The sequence below is a fragment of the Nicotiana tabacum genome, chromosome 7 (assembly GCF_000715075.1).
Source record: "Nicotiana tabacum cultivar K326 chromosome 7, ASM71507v2, whole genome shotgun sequence".
Taxonomy (NCBI): domain Eukaryota; kingdom Viridiplantae; phylum Streptophyta; class Magnoliopsida; order Solanales; family Solanaceae; genus Nicotiana; species Nicotiana tabacum.
Genome location: NC_134086.1, coordinates 30,708,348 through 30,724,387, shown reverse-complemented (window position 1 = coordinate 30,724,387; position 16,040 = coordinate 30,708,348). Strand labels below are relative to the sequence as shown.

General features: G+C 35.1%; 1 long non-coding RNA gene across 1 annotated transcript; it reads left to right on the top strand.

Moving 5' to 3' along the window:
* Positions 1–11,690: 11,690 nt before the first annotated feature.
* On the top strand, positions 11,691–13,381 carry LOC142182523 (uncharacterized). Its single transcript, XR_012711328.1, has 3 exons — positions 11,691–11,739; positions 12,072–12,139; positions 13,165–13,381. It is a non-coding gene; the product is annotated as an uncharacterized LOC142182523 (long non-coding RNA).
* The last annotated feature ends 2,659 nt before the right edge of the window (positions 13,382–16,040 follow it).

Sequence of the window (16,040 nt, the reverse complement as noted above, 5' to 3'; positions counted from 1 at the left end):
TACCCTTTTTATACTCTTTAACAATTATAAAGCAATAATGTGTAAACATCGAAAATTTTAAAATAAGCGGAAGAAAAGCAATAAAATATCTGAACATGTATCTAATACAACCGTTTAAGCCTTAACTACCCAGAACTGGTGTCACAGTACCACAAACGATCTAAGATTTACTATATACAAAGTTCGAAAAAATAAACGATACACTGTTTCTGAATTAAGGAAATGAAACAGGGATAAAGGGATAGATAGAAGGTGATGCCAAGGCCCACGGACGCCTGCAGGACTACCTCGGGTCGCCTGTTGGACTGAAGGCAGCAACCTTACTGCGCTCCGAAGTCTATAATACTGGGATCTACACAAAAGAATGCAGAGTGTAGTATCAGCACAACCGACCCCATGTGCTGGTAAGTGTCTAGCCTAACCTCGGCGAAGTAGTGACGAGGCTAGGACCAGACTACCAAATAAACTTGTGCAGTTATATCATAAAAATAGCGGAAATAGAAGCAGATAATTACAACGAAAGTTGGGCAGGGGAATAACAGATAACAACAGAATATCAAGAGAATATAAGGAAACCAAAATTCAATTACTAACACGGATAGGGAAAACAAATACAGAGTTCATTTTCATTTCACATCTCGTTGCAGGCGTGCAAGCCGTTCCCATTTCATGTATCTCGTTGCAGGCGTGCAACCCGATCCCATTTCATATATCTCGTTGCAGGCGTGCAACCCGATCCCATTTCAGATATCTCGTTGCAGGCGTGCAACCCGCTCCCATTTCACAGATCTCGTTGCAGGCGTGCAACCCGCTCCCATTTCATATATTTTCATGGTGGCGTGCCACCTGATCCCATTTTACAAATCAACAACAATCACAAAATAATTCCGGCAAGGGAACAATTATAATTTAACAACATCCCGGCAAGGGAACAATAATAATAATAACACTCCGACAAGGGATTAATAATGATAATAACATCCTGGCAAAGGAACAATAATGATAATAACATATCGGCAAGGGAACAATAATGATAATAATATGTGAAGCACAATAAACCACAACGGAGTCAAAACAACTACAATACAAGACTCACGGGCATACTTGACACCGACGTATAGATACTCGCCACCATGCCTAATTGTTTGTGATGACCCAAAATGTCATCTTTAAATTAAATAACTATTTCGGTATTTTAAGACCTTTGAAAAGTAGTATCAATAATTCCTCGACTTGTGTGCACAATCCGTATAATTTTTTGGAAGGTTTTTATGTGAAAAATAGATTAAACTGTGATCTAGAGCTTTAAAACTCAACTGAGTTGACTTCGGTCAACATTTTGAGCAAACGAACTCGGATAAAAGTTTTGACCATTTCGGTGGTTCCGTATCGTGATTTGGGAATTGATCATATGCCCGAAATTGAATTCGGAGGTCCCTAGATCAAATTATCGCCATTTAACGGAATCTAGAAATCTAAGGCTAAAGATTTCTTAAGTTTGACCGGAGATTTGACTTTTGAGAAAAAGACCCCGGAATGGAATTTTTATGATTCCAATAGTTTCGTATGGTGATTTTGGACTTAGGCGCACATGTTCGGATTTGGATTTGGAAGTCTGTAGGATAATTCGACGCATTTTTGCAAAAGTTGAAAAATAGAAGATTTTTGGAAAGTTTGACTGAGGGTTGACTTTTTGATATCGAGGTCAGAATCTAGTTCTGAAAATTCTCATAGCTTCGTTATGTCATTTATGACTTGTGTGCAAAATTTGAGGTCAATCGGACTTGATTTGATAGGTTTCGGCATCGAATATAGAAGTTGAAAGTTCTTAGTTTCATTAAACTTGAATTGGGGTGTGATTCACGGTTTTAGCATTGTTTGATGTAATTTGAGGTATCGACTAAGTTTGTGTCATATTATGGGACTTGTTAGTATACTTGGTTGGGGTCCCATGAGGCTCGGATAAATTTTGGAAGAGTTTTTGGAAGATTTTGGCGTTTTGAGCATAAGCATGTAATGATCCAAAAGTCCATTTTCAGTTATGGAGATTGAAATTTGATTTCGAGACTTTCGGGATTTCGATAATGAATTATAGGAGTGATCTGGAAAGTTTGGTCTAATTTCATCAAGTCGCTATTGGGTTTTTAACGCGAAACATGAGTTAATTTTTTAATGAGAGAAATGAGAATCTTACTAAGCAAATGAGCTCCGAATTGAGTTTCGATAGAAGGAATTTGTTCGTATTATTACTTGTGACTCATAGGAACAAGAATCATCGAATTCCGAGTTCGTATGATGGAGTTAGAGCCTTTTTAGTGAAATTAAAGACTGCTGGTGCAACAGATCTGGTGTGCACCTTTAGCGACAAGATTTGACCACTTTTAGCGACGGGAATTGACTTTTAGCGACTAGAATTGGGGTTTTAATGTTGTTTCTATTTTTTAAGCTCAGTTTGACTTTTTTGGTGAAAAAACACGGCTTGGGGTGATTTTTGAGCAAGAAATCATGGGGAATCTTGAGGTAAGTCACTTGTGATCATTTCAACTCCATAGTATTGAATTGTCATCGAATAATCCGACTAGATTACATGTTTTTGAGGTATAAATTGGGGATTTAGACCTAGGGATTTGAAAATAAGATTTGAAGATTTGGAGGCCGAATTGTTATCGGAATTTAGTAATTTTGGTATGGTTGGACTCGTGGCTGAATGAGTTGTCGGATTTTGTGAGTTTAGTCGGATTCCGAGACGTGGGTCCCACGGGCGATTTTGAGTTAAATTTCGGATTTTGTTGGAAAATTAGTATTTTCATACAGAATTAATTCCTATAATTAGTATTGACTGAACTGAATTAACTGTGGCTAGATTTGAGGCCAATTCGAGGGACAAAGGCATTTCGGAGTAGGAGTTTTGCTCGGATTAAGGTAAGTAACAGTTATAAATCTGGTCCTAAGGGTATGAAACCCCGGACATTGTGTCGTATGACTATTTTGGAGGTGACGCACATGCTAGGTGACGGGCATGTGGGCGTGCACCGTAGGGATTGTGACTTGGTCCGTCCCGTGAGACTGTGGAATTAATTGACCTAGTGTTTAATACATGTTCCCTCTGTTTTCATAGAAATTGACTGTACTTCATGTTAAAAATCATGTTTAGGCCTTATGTGATCACTGTTGAGACCTGCGAGGTCGTGTACTTACTGAATTAGCTGCTAATTGTTGTTTTGTACTTAGTCATAACTTTTCTTGCTTATTATGCCTCCGTCTCTTGCTCTTCATTGTTGATACATGACACTACCTCTGTTTGGGCTGTTTATATGATTTTTGAGAGCCTGAGAGACTGGAGAGATTGATGATTGAGTGAGGCCGAGGGCCTGATCCTATGAGGATATTTATGGGATCGGGCTGCATGCCACAACATGTTGTTACTAATTTATGACTGAGTGAGGCCGAGGGCCTGATCTGTGAGGATATTTATGGGATCGGGTTGCATGCCGCAGCATGTTGTTACTGATTTATGATTGAGTGAGGCCGAGGGCCTGAGTGATTTATGCCACGAGGTGGCTTGTTATAGCGCTTGGGCTGAAGGAGCCCCTCCGGAGTATGTATACACCCCTAGTGAGCGTATGTACCTACTGAGTGCGAGTGCTGAGTGCGAGTGCCGAGTGCTGAGCGACTAGGAGGAATGAGTGAATGTGAGGAATGAGTGATTGTGAGGTTGGAGTAAATGGGAGGACAGAGTGACTGTTATTCTGAGAAATTATATTTACTTCATTACTGTTGTATCGCAGATGTCATATCACTATTTTGAAAATTATGAAAGATATTACTTACTGCTCAGTCAAATCTGATATCTGGTTTATTGAGTACGTACTGATGTGACTTAAACTGTTAAATTGAAAATATGACTACTCTTATTTGAAAGTTATTGAGATAACTGTATTTTCATAGCTCGTCACTACTTCTTAGTTCCTTATTTATTTTTGTTACTTATTGAGTTGGTGTACTCACGTTACTCCCTGTACCTCGTGTACAGATCTAAACATTTTTTGTCACGGCGATTGCTGATTGATGAGTCAGACTCAGGAGACTATTGAGGTAGCTGCATGGCGTTCACTGACCTTGACTCTCCTTTCCTTTCATATTCTACTGTTGTATATTTTCAGACAGTGTTTTATCAGTCGAATGTTGTTATCATTTAGATGCTCATGCACTCAGTGACACCGGGGTTTAGGGATGGATTGTTTAGTACTTTTGGAGTTATATTCTGTTCTAAAAGGTTTTATTTAATATTAACTGCTTCCGCCTTTATTTAAAAGTTCTACTGTATTGAGATATTGAGTTGAGGCTTGCCTTGTACCACGACAGGCGCCATCACGATGGGTGAGATTTTGGGTCGTGACAACGTCGTACTCCATAATTAACATGTATCAAATAAGACACAACTCCTAATCCCTCAAGCTAAGGTTAGATCAAACACTTACCTCGATGCCACGAACATAATTCAAGTCTCTACTATTGCTTTACCTCGTGATTCCACCACCAATTAGCTTGTATCTAGCCACAAGTTACTTTATTACATCAATAAATGCTAAATGAATCAATCCTAATGCATGAAAATGAGTTTTCTAAAGTTTTTCCCAAAAAGTCAAAAATCACCACCAGGCCCACATGGTCAAAATCCAAGGTTCGAACCAAAACCCGATTACCCATTCCCCCACGAACCCAAATATATAATTTGTTTTGAAATGGGACCTCAAATCGAGGTCCAAATCTCCAATTTTGAAAAACCTAGGTTCTACCCAAAACACCCAATTTCCCCCATGAAAATCATTGATTTTGAGTTTAAATCAAGTTAAAAGATGTTAATGATTGAAGAAAACGAGTTAAAATTGACTTACAATTGATTTGGAAGAAGAGTTATCTTTGAAAAATTGCCCAAGAGTGTTTTGGTTTTGAAAGAGTGTGAAAAATGGGAGATTTTCGGCTAAGTATAAAATTTGCAGGTCGCAGATATGGGAATTGCGAACAGGGTTCGCAATTCCGAACCCCGACCCCTGCTATGTTCGCATTTGCGAAGGGAGTCCTCGCAATTGCGATTTGAAAAATGCGAACAAGGGATCACATTTGCGATAGCAGGCCCAAAAGAGGTGTATCGCATTTGCGAGATGGAGCTGGCCTGGACTACTTTCGCAATTGCGACAAGGCCCTCGCATTTGCGAGTCAGGCTTCGCATGCAAGCCTGAAGTGCACAGCTGAAAGTCTGCAATTTCCTCAAGTCCAAAATCCACCCCATGGCCTATCCAAAACTTACCGGAGCCATCGGGGCTCCCAACCAAACATGCACATCAATCTAAAAACATCATACAGACTTGCTCGTGCATTCAAATCACTAAAATAACATCAACAACTGGAATTTAGCATCAAAATCATGAAATTTTCTTAAGAACTTCAAACTTCCAATTTTCTCAAAAATGATCTGATTCACGTCGTTTCAAGTCCGTTTCTTACCAAATTTGATAGGTTTATCTTAAATCACATATAAAACCTGTACCGGAATCCGAAACTAAAATACGGACCTGATACCATCGAGTTCTAATCACAATTCATTTTTAAATCTCATAAATAATTTCAGAAAATAATTTTCTTTAAAAAAAAAAAATCATTTCTCGGGCTTGGGGACCTCGGAATTCGATTCCGCGCATACGCCCAAGTCCTATATTTTCCTACGGACCCTCCGGGACTGTCAAAATACGGGTCCGAGTCCGTTTAGCCAAAATGTTGACCGAAGTCAACTTAATTCATTTTATAATCAAAATTTACCATTTTCACAAATTTTCACATATTAGCTTTCCGGCTACGCGCCCGGACTGCGCACACAAATCAAGGTGAGACAGAAAGAGGTTTTTAAGGCCTCGGAACGCAGAATTTATTTTAAAAATAGGTGATTGCCTCCCAAAGTAACAATCAAGTAGAAATTTGTATTTAAAAAGATGATAATATTTTATGATCTAATTAGTTTGAAGTGTGCCTACAGAGATCTTAAAAGAAAATATCTTAGAAAATTAGAGTTGTAAATAAAATTTATTCATGTTGGAGTAAGAAGAACTAGAAAGTAACTGCAGATTTAATTGCATTTCACTTTTATTTGAATTTCTCAACCAAATTCAAAAAAAAAGACAACATAAAATACAAAACCATGTTATTAACGATTGGTGACAAGGTAGCAAAAGATGGTTGATTTTTTTTTTTCACTATTTAATAATAAATATAATTAATATTTAAATTACATATAAAAATAATAGTATTTGGGACCTCTAATTTTGTTAGGCCTAAAGCGGTTGCTTTAGTGGCTTGGGGGATTAAGCCGCCTCTGAATATGTGATTGCTAAACAAACCGTGCATAAACAAATATAAATATTATGTGAAAGGTGATTATATTGACACTAAATAATTAATGAAATTACACTTTGAATATACATAAGGGGATTACACAACAACCAATGTATGGTTATAAATAATTAATTTATATAATTATACACCTAATAACAAAAAGATATATTATAAAAGGAGATAATACGATAGACGAGAAGAGATTATTAAATCTTTTACATACTAGCATAACCTACATAGAGTAGGCAATAAATTAATAATATAAAGTGAATTTGATTAGAGCTTACACAGTGGTTTCTTGTTCACCTCTTCTTTTTACGAATCAAACTGTAAGAAAGATGGACTTAAATTTTAAGGGACACTTTCATTAATAGCACCCTACTAAAAACATAATACAAAAGATTAGTATTAATTAATGATTAACAGATATGGCAGTAAAATATTTATACATATAGAAGATTTCATTCAATTCTACTCAGCGAAAATCAAGATGTTTAAAAAGCTGTTTAATATCTTTCCCTATTTTTTCTCTTGAAACCAATCTATTCCATAACATAAATACAATTAAAAATCCTTGGTATATTCTGTTTATCTAATTGTGTTTAGGTATAAAACTTTTATACACTTTTGTCTTCGAAATATCCATCAGTATAATTTCAGTATGATTCGATTCACTCCCCATAGGACCATAGATAACTTTCATGAGTACCAGTGTACCAAAATATAATTTTCGTATAATTTATTATATTCACAATATAATTTCAGTATAATTTATTATATTTATTGTATACTTTTAGTATAATTTATTATATTCGCAGTATAATTTTTATATTTTTTTTGACATTTACAGTATAATTTTAATATAATATTTATACCCACGGTATCTCAAATATGATTCACTTAAATAAACTCCCCAAAGATTTCAATTGTATAATTTCAGTATAATTTTATTATGTTTACAATATAATATATTATATCCACATTAATTGTTCTAATTATATTTTTTGAAACATTCTAAAATTTTACTCATTAATAAGGATAAAAATAGATTCCGTGATTGGTGCCTTGTGTTTACTCATTAATGTTATGAATAATCTTTAATCTATGCTAGAAAAATTGCTATTTATGGAATAAACAAAAATTGATGTTCTTTTTATAAATATTTTTAGAAAGGTATTAAGCCTTACATTATTAAATATATTATTTATATTTTAATATCCAGGTTGGATAATAGTCCATAAACGTGAGCCCAATTATAAGTGTGATAATTAGTTATTGGGGCGTGCACTTTATGTGCTTGATGGTCTAGTACTGTGTAGGCTCAACCCGATGAGGCCCGTAATGGGAGGGTCCGTCAGGATTTCATTAATTACAGCTAGGTCCGCTCTCTAGCCTTTATATAAACACATAGTCAGAATTATTTTATTGCATCTATTGTATATGGTAGCTGTCCCATTGACGTCGCCATATTGGAGAAAGGGTAATAGAGAGGAAGATCTAGTCCTTCGTCAATTTGTGTTATGGCTCAAATAGGTACGCAACCGTTCTTGCTAATCTTAATTTATTTTGTGACTTAATATGATGTTTGATCTTGGGTTTATTGTGTCAATATATTCTCACACAAACAGTTTGTAGAGTACTATTGTTTAACCATTCCACAAGAAAGAATATGAATTCTTATTAGCCAAGGAAATTTTGGGCTAAAGACGTTAAAATTTAAGCAGTATGACTCAGAAAGATTTATAAATCTTATATATATTTTTTGAAATATCCATAAATATGACAAATCACCACTACTATTCACTTTTCAAGAAGGAATCGAATTATTTATGGTAGTGTTTTATTTTTCTACTTGTGAGCACTTAATTTTTGACAATATTTAATTTTTTGTCACTTCTTTTATGTAAATATTTTAGGGGTTTTAACCTACAATTTTTAGCTTTGTTACACTTTTTATTATAGGGTAAAAATATAAAATTTTAAAAGGTGAAATATTACTATTACTATTATTTTATTTTTTATTTTTATTTTTAAAATAATAAAAAAATCCGAAAAAATATTAATTTTTTTTAATTTTCGGGTGAGATATAAAAAATAAGAAAAAGGGAAGTATGGAATAAAAATAAATAAAAGTAAAAGTGGGTGGAATTCTCTTTTAAAAAGTAAAAGAAAGTGGAAAATTAAAAGTAAAGTTTTGTGAAAATTTTAAAAAAATAAAAAGTAAAGAAAGTTTGAATTAAAAAATAAATATAAAGGTATTTGAAAATTTAAAAAATTAAAGTAAAAGAAAGTAGAATTTTTATAAGAAAAGCAAAAGAAAGTGGATTGTTTTTTTAAGAAAAGTAAAATAAGTGGAATCCTCTTTAAAAGTAAAAAAAAGTGAGATTTTAAATAAGATAAAAGTAATTAAAGTTGGAATTTAAAAAATAAAAGTAAATAAAGGTGAGATTTCTTTTTATAAAAAAGAAAAGTAAATTGTAAGTGGGATTTCTTTTAATTAAAAAATAATAAAATATTTTTTTAAAAAAAAATCTGAAAAATTTCAAAAATTTTGCTATAAATAGAAGAGAAAATCTGAGAAGAAAAGGAAAAAAGGAGAGAAAAGAGAGGGGAGAATTGAGAGAAACAAATTGTTTTCTTCTTCTACGCTACGACAATTTCTACTCGTGTTATTCTTTATTCCTCTTTCTTTCGAAAATTTCCAGCAATTCAACACCCCAAAACCAACAAAAAATACTTCAAAACATCCCCTTTTACACGCCAAAGAGTGGTGTTAACAGTCGAGGTCGAGGATTCCGTTGGAGCTCTGTTCACCGGCTTTGATGATCATCTTTGCTTATGCTTGTTCGGCGTTCGTCTGAGTTATTGTACATATTCTTGGAGACTCATTTAATTGGAAATCTTGCATTAAAAGGTTTATTCTTCCCTCTTTTTTTTAATCTTATTTTATGTGATTTTATTTATTTGTCTTTAAACTTTATAAATAATAATGTAAATCAATCCTTAAATGTTATATGTTTAATTAATGCTGTATTATGGGCCGGGCCCGGGCCTAAATGGGCCAAACGGGTCGGGCTTAACGGGCCTGGGCTATGGCGGTCCCGTGCCTCACGGTCCCGGGCTTCGTGGGCTCAACGGGTGGAACCAGCCCGTGACGGGCCTAAGCCCATATGGTCCTGGGCTAAACAGGTCGAGCTCGTGGGCTTAGCGGGCCTCACGGGCTTTTTTATTTCCGGGCTTTTTATTTTTATTTTTTTTGTTTAAGGCAATTTCTTGTAAACCATATGTGGCTATATAAATAATATATATGTAATATATATGTAGAAATCTAATTATTAAAGTGCTTGACGAAAAAGTAAAATAACAAAACAATAGTAAAACTAAATTGTCATGCATAATAAATTAATAAGAAAGTACAACATGAAGCATAAATACGTCTAATAATTTTAAAATAACACAAATTGTTGAAATATCTTAAAGATGAATTTGCGGATAAATACCATCAACACAATACGTTATATACCTCCTTAAAATGCCTGTGGTACACCCTGAACGAAAATTTAAGACTCTTCCACAGTTCTTGCTGTAACGATCCGACCGGTCGTTTTGAGCTCCGGCGCGTTATTCAGTAGTTTGAGACCATGAGCGGCTTCATCTCAGGTATATTGACTTGTGTGTATGGTCAGAATTAAAATTCAGGAAGTTTGGAGTCAAATCTAAATGGAAATTCTCATTTTGAAAGCTTAAAATTGAAGAAATGAACTAGGATTGGAATTTTGAGTAAACGACCTCGGAATTGGGATCCGAAGGTTCCAGCAGGTTCGTATGATGATTTCGGACTTGGGCGTATACCCGGATCGGGTTTTGGATAACCCGAGAGCGTTTTGGCGCCTATTGTGGAAGATAGAATTTTAGAAGAAATTGCATCAATTTGGTTTAAAATGCATTTCAGTGTTATTAATGTCTGTTTGGGATTCCGAGACTGGGAGTAGCTCCGAATGGCGATTCTGGATTTGGGAGCGCGATCGAAAGTGAATTCGGAGGTCCGTAGGTCATTTTGGAGCCGTTCGACTAAAGATGGAAAATTGAAGGTTTTTGAGAAAATTTGGTCGGAAGTGGAAATTTTGATATCGAATTCGAAATGCGAATTTTATGATTTGGATAGCTACGTTAGGTTATTTGGGACTTAGGAGTGTGTCCGGGATATCTTTGTGTTGAAATATATGAATTATGGGAAAAATTTGATAAATTTTGATATTTAATATTGTTAAAGTTGACTTTGGTCAATATTTTTGGTAAACAGACCCGGACCCGTAATTTTTCTATCTCGAAAGGTCCATAGAAAAATATGGGAGTTGAACGTATTTCCGGAATCGAATTCCGAGGTCCCAGGCCTGAGAAATGAATTTTTTCGTGAAATTGTTTTCTGAAAATGTTTAAGGAAAATGAAAATGAAATTTGATCAGAAAGTAATGGTATCGGGCTCGTATTTTGGTTCCGACGCTCGGTACAGGTCATATATGTTGGTTAAGCTCTTCCTGTAAAGTTTGGTTACAAGCGGACGTTGTTTGACGGGTTTCGGCCTTAAATTGGAAAATTTGAAAGTTTATGAAATTTGAAAGAATTCTTGGATTTAAGGCTCAAATCATTGATTTTGATGTTATTTTAGCGATTTGATCGCTCGAGCAAGTTCGTGTGATATTTTAGAGTCAGTGTTCATATTTGGTTTGGAGCCCCGAGGGCTCGGGAGTGTTTCGGAGGTGTCTCGGAGTGATTTCGGACTTAGGAAAAATTGCAGAAAATTCTGTTGTGCCCAGAAAATTTTAGGTGCGAGTAGTCCAGTTTGGAAGCTCATATCTTGTAATCTATAAGAAATCAGAAAAATTGCAAAACATGAAAGTTGTAGACCATACATTCTAGTTTTCGGAAAGTTAAACCATTTGCGATTTGGATATCATCTCAAAATGTTAAGATGGATCGAATAGGGCTGCTGGAGCCATTTCGGCAGAATTTACGATGCATTTTAGAAGCTCATATCTCGGGATATATAAAGGGTTATATGGTGTACAACCTATCAAATTAAAGATCTTTGAGTCTAGTTTCTAAATCTTTAAACCGTTTGTCATTTGGATATTTATACAAGACGTTATGGGTGTTTAAACAGAAGGTGACCGACAAGGAACAATTTCAATAGGATGTACAACTTATAAAGCACAAGTGCAATGTACAACTCGATGAAGCACAGACAGATTCTTTTATACACGGATTTAGCTCACTTTTCTTCATTTCTTCAAAGTATGGACGATTTTTGGGGAGCTTCAAGAGGGGATTTTCATCACCAATGTGAAGGTAAGTTATCCCCACCTATTTTGAGTTAAGTACATCAATTATGTATGCATTTGAGCATGAAAATTGTAGAAAAATTGAGGATTTAGGCTTAGGGATTTGAAAATAAGATTTGGTGATTTGAGGGGTCAAATGAACTCCGATTTTGGTAAATTTTATATGTACGGACTCGTGGCGAGACGAGGAATCCGGTGATATGACTTTCGTAATTTTTCGAGAAGTGGACCCGGGGCTCGGGTTTTGCAAATTTCGTGATTTTCGATATTTTTCGAGTCTTTTTGATTGGGTTATATTCCCTTAGCCTATTGTAATATATTCCTTGTGGTTTTGGCAAGATTCGACGCGCGAGGAGGTCGATTCGAAAGGAAAGGGCATCGCGGAGTAGACTTTTGGCCATCTTGAGGTGAGTAATAGATGTAAATGTTGTTCTGAGGGTTTGAAACCCCGGACTTTCACATCGTAACGCTATATTGAGGCGTGACACGCACTCCATGGCGAGTGCGGGGTCGGATACTATTGGGGATTGTGACTTGGTCCATCCCGTGTGATGTTTATACTATACTGGTGATTGATACACATACTTCATTGATATTACTGGGCTTGATGCCATGTTTGGGGCCTTGTGCCGATTTGTAAAATCCTTCGAGGATTGATATTTCTGCTTAGCATGATTTGCATATCATTTAATTTCAGTCCAAGGTTTTAAATGCTGTTTTGCAAACTCAGCCATAATTCTAAGTGTTGAAAACTTAAATGATATTTTTAAATGTATTCCGGGCTGGGAACTTCTGTATTGTAAATGCCCAAGGGGCTTATTATATTATTTTCTAGACTGATTATAAGTGACTTGAAACAGTGTTAACAATGGGACTGATTATAAAGTGACTTGAAACAGTGGTAACAATGACACTGTGTGATATACTTGAAATAGTGGTAACAATGACACTGTGTGATATACTTGAAATAGTGGTAACAATGACACTGTGTGATATACTTGAAATAGTGGTAACAATGACACTGGATGATATACTTGAACAGTGGTAACAATGACACTGTATGATATAAATTGGTCAGGTAACAATGGCTGACCGGTCAGGTAACAATGACTGACCAAGATATTGCGCTTGGGCTGTAGGAGCCCCTCCGGAGTCTGTACACACCCTAGTGAGCGTCGTCGACGATAAATAAATATGGATGGCTCGGGCTGCACGCCGCAGTGGGTACTGGAATGTACCATCATATGCATTGCATTGCATTCATGTATTTGTATTTATACTGGTGTTTAGCTGCTCAGTTCCATATGTTGCTGTATATTTGAATTGTAGCTTACTTTGTGTATTTACTGGATTTTCTTATCTTCGGACTGTAGTTACTTTTATTACTCACTGGGTTGGAGTACTCACTTTACTCCCTGCACCTTGTGTGCAGATCCAGGGCAGTCTCAGGCTCAGTAGATCCAGTTGATCAGCAGATCCAGCCTCTGGGAGTATCGAGGTAGCTGCACGGCGTTCGCAGCCATTGATCTTCTCCCTCCTATCCTATCTCTTTATTTCCGCATTATCGGACTTTGGATATACCGTGTATTAGGATGATATTCTATATTTTAGAGGTTCAGATTCGTGACACCGGGTCCTAGTGAGATTATATTGTGTATTTTGTTAAAATCTTCAGTACTTTAATCTTGCTTAATTGATATTTCTTTCCGCTATTTTTGATAAATTGGGTTAAGTGTTGAATAATGGTCGGGCTTGCCTAGTAGTGTACTGGGCTCCATCACGACCGGAATTTGGGTCGCGACACTTGCATTTTAATATTTGGCCTTTTTCATTTTCTTCAAGCACTTCATAGTAGTGCGAAACAAATAAGCGCACTCTTTCCGAACGAGCATGATGTAACTTGAAAATTAAGATTGAGACTTGAAGTCTTGAAAATTGAAGATTGAGAGATTGAGAGATTGAGAGAAATCTAGATTGAGAAATGAGTATTGAGTATTGAAATGAAGAAGAGGGAGGGGGGTATTTATAGTGTTAGAGAAGGTTAGTTTTGTAAATTGAAAAAAAAAAGCTATTTGTGCAATATGGCCGTTGGTGGTCATTGGGGGTGGGACCCTCATTTTGAATTTTGAAAAATCTTGTTTTGTAGTATATATAGTATACTAGTATACTATATATAGTATGTTATGTATATATATTTTCAAATATAATTTCTTATAATGTTTTGTAGTATATATATATATATATATATAGTTAAGGGTAGAGAAGATGCAGTGTATACCCTTATCCTTACAATCTTAGAACATTTCAATGGTAGATTTACCTCAAATCATGAGACCATCAGAACCTTACTTAATGGGCTTAGATGTAAGACCCTTAGTGAATTTAGATGGTATAAAGATACTTTTATGAGTAGGGTTATGGAACTACCCGAGAATAAATATGAGCATTGGAAAGCCAAGTTTATAGACGGCCTCCCTTCCTTATTTGCTGAAAGAGTAAGGAATGTGTTAAGGGGTAGTTATAGTGAAATTCAGTATGGTAATTATACCTATGGTAAACTTATAGGAGTATGTACACAAGAAGGATTGAAATTGTGTACTGAGCTAAAGCTTTCTAGACAGCTTAAGATTGATAAGCTTAAAGAGAAATCCCAATTAGGTGACTTCTGTACCCAGTTCGGTTTACCCGGAACTTCTACTCAAAGTAGGAAGAAGAAAAACAGATATCATAGGTATCCCTACCCGGATAGCCCGTATAAGAAAAAGAGGTCTAGATATAGGCCTAAGGAGGAACGTGATACTAGAAAAGCGCATGGAAAATCTACTCGATTTACGAAGAATAGATCAAAAAGAGATCTCGCTGATATTAAGTGTTATAAGTGTGGAAAGTTTGATCATATTTCTCCAAATTGAAAGCTTCAAAAGCTGAAAACCTTAGAACTCGATGATGAGTTACGCGATAAGGTTTATGGCTTGTTATACACTTCAGGATCAGAATCTGACTATTACTCTGAGACTGAATCTGAAGACGAAGTTGAGTTAATTGATTTTTCTGATAATGATAAAAATATTGATACTTCTTGCATTGCTTGCAAAGGTGATATTTGTACTTGTGATAGTGACGAATTTTATAAATTGCAATCATAATTTCATAATCTAAATATGAAAACTATTACATCTGATAATGTAATAGAACTTTTAAAAGAAGTTACAGATGAAAAACTTCGTGAAAAAATTATTAATTTAGCTGCAAGTTCTAGTTCTAGTAGTTCAAAACCTTTTGAAAAATACAAGAACGAATTTGAACATTTTGCGCCTTATTCTTTGTCTGAAATTAATAAACGACTTCAAAAGTCCAGTACGCTTAGCAGAGATACTTCTTTTGATGATTTAAAGGAAGAAATTGAGAATTTGAAAAAGGATATTAAATCTCTTAAGCAAAATCAAATGATTTGCGATCACCGAATTACTCAAATTGAGAAAAATAATTCTCTACCTGGATGTTCGACTAATGAAATTTTTGAATTTTCTAATGATAAAGGAAAAGAAATTTCTGATCTAACTGAAGAAAAATCTGATATGTTTTTAGGTATGATGCAAATTATTACTGCACATAAATGGTATATTAAATGTACTATTTTGATCGATAATAATTTTTCTATAACTGATATAACTATGATTAATAGTGGTGCTGATGTAAGTTGCATTCAAGAAGGATTAATTCCAACTAAATATTTTCAAAAGACCACTCATTTGGTTAAATCCGCTTCTGGTCATGCTTTAGATATAGAGTACAAACTACCGAATACTCATATTTGCCAAAATAAAGTCTGTATTCCTCATTTCTTCTTTTTGGTAAAAAACCAGTTATACCCTCCAATTATACTTGGAACCCCTTTTATTAATGCTATTTACCCTTTTAATAACATAGATGCACATGGTTTTTCTGCTACTTATCAAGATAAAAAGATAAGTTATTCTTTTGTTACAGATCCCGTAACTAGAGATATTAATGCCTTGATTAATATGAAACAAAGGCATGTTGATTCATTACAATTAGAAATATTAAGCATGAATATCTTCGATACTTTACAATCTGCTAAAGTTCAGCAAAAGATTAAATTGATTGCTGAAAAGATGGCTGTTGATGTTTGCGCCGATCACCCTAGTGCCTTTTGGAACCAGAAAAGGCATATTGTAACTCTTCCTTACGAAGAAAACTTCTCCGAGGATGATATTCCTACTAAATCTCGACCTTGCCAGATGAATGCTGAACTAGTTGAATTCTGCAAAAACGAGATTGACAGCT